Below are 1705 nucleotides of genomic sequence, written 5' to 3' on the forward strand. Positions count from 1 at the left end.
GCAGGGCTCGATCCCAGGACCCTGGGATCATGACCTGAGCCGAAGGCAGCGGCTTAACCCACTGAGCCACCCAGGCGCCCCTAACATTGGATTTTTGATAGGAATTGAATTTACAGATGGTTTTTGGTAGTATGGACATTTTAACAATGTTAATTCTTACCATTCATAAATATGAGCTATCTTTACATTTATGTCTCCTTCAATTTCTTTATCAATGTCATAGTTTATGGGGTACAGATCTTTCATCTTCTTAGTTAAATCTTTTCCTAAGTATTTTATTATTTTTGATGCTATTGTGAATTAGATTGTTCTCTTTATTTTTTCAGATAGTTCATCATTAGAGTGTTAAAATGCTCCTGTCTTGTGCTTACTTTGGCAGCACATATACTAAAATTGGAATGATGCAGAGAAGATTAGCGTGATCACTGAGCAAGGATGACATGAAAAACTATTTTAAAAAATGAAACAAAACAAAATTCTTGTCTTTTATATATTGATCTTGTATTTGGCAGCTTTATTAAATTTGTCTATTCAAAATTTTTTGTGAAGTTTTTAGGATTTTTTTACATGTAAGTTCATGTTATCCAAAAAAAGAAAATTTTACTTCTTCCTTTTTTTCTTTTGGAGTCTTTTATTTCTTTGTGTTCCTTGTTTCTCTGGCTAGGACATCCAGTACTATGTCAAATGAGAGTAGTGAAAGTGGACACACTTGTCTTTTTTCTGATCTTTAAGGGGAAAACATTCAAACTTTTTTGATTGAATATGAGATTAGCTCTAGGCTTGCAATATGTGTTTTTTCTTTAATGGATTTTTTAAATTATTTTTAAAAATTTTTATAAACATATAATGTGTTTTTATCCCTAGGGGTACAGGTCTGTGAATCACCAGGTTTACCCATTTCACAGCACTCACCATCACTCACCATAGCACCTGCCCTCCCCAATGTCCATACCCCCACCATCCTCTCTCAACACACCTCCCCCCAGCAACCCTCAGTCTGTTTTGTGAGATTCAGTCTTTTATGGTTTGTCTCCCTCCCAATCCCATCTTCTTTTATTTTTCTTTTCGTATGCCCGAAACCGCCTATGTTGCATCTCCACTTCATCATATCAGGGAGATCATATGATAGTTGTCTTTCTCAGATTGATTTATTTCGCCAAGCATAATACCCTCTAGTTCCATCCATGTCATCACAAATAGCAGGATTTCATTTCTTTTGATGGCTGCACAGTATCCCATTGTACATATATACCACATCTTATTTATTGATTGATCTGTTGAAGGACATTTAGGTTCTTTCCATAGTTTAACTATTGTGGACATTGCTGCTATAAACATTTGGGTGCATGTGCCCCTTCAGAATGCCACGTTTGTATCTTTAGGGTATATATCCAGTACTATAATCACTGGGTCATAGGGTAGTTCTATTTTCAGCTTTTTGAGGCACCTCCACGCTGTTTTCCAGAGTGGTTGCACCAGCTTGCATTCCCACGTACAGTGTAGGAGGGTTGCCCTTTCTCCACATCCTCACCAGCATCTGTCATTGACTGACTTGTTCATTTTAGCCATTCTGAAAGGTGTGAGGTGGTATCTCATTCTGGTTTTGATTTGTATTTCCCTGATGCCGAGTGATGTGGAGCATTTTTTCATGTGTCTGTTGGCCATTTGGATGTATTCTTTGCAGAAATGTCTGTTCATGTCCTCT

At 37.1% G+C, this 1705-nt stretch overlaps 1 pseudogene; it reads left to right on the forward strand.

Moving 5' to 3' along the window:
• The first annotated feature begins 363 nt into the window (after positions 1 to 363).
• LOC131810658 (U6 spliceosomal RNA) lies at positions 364 to 481 on the forward strand (annotated as a pseudogene).
• The last annotated feature ends 1224 nt before the right edge of the window (positions 482 to 1705 follow it).

This window comes from Mustela lutreola, chromosome 10 (genome assembly GCF_030435805.1).
Source record: "Mustela lutreola isolate mMusLut2 chromosome 10, mMusLut2.pri, whole genome shotgun sequence".
NCBI lineage: Eukaryota > Metazoa > Chordata > Mammalia > Carnivora > Mustelidae > Mustela > Mustela lutreola.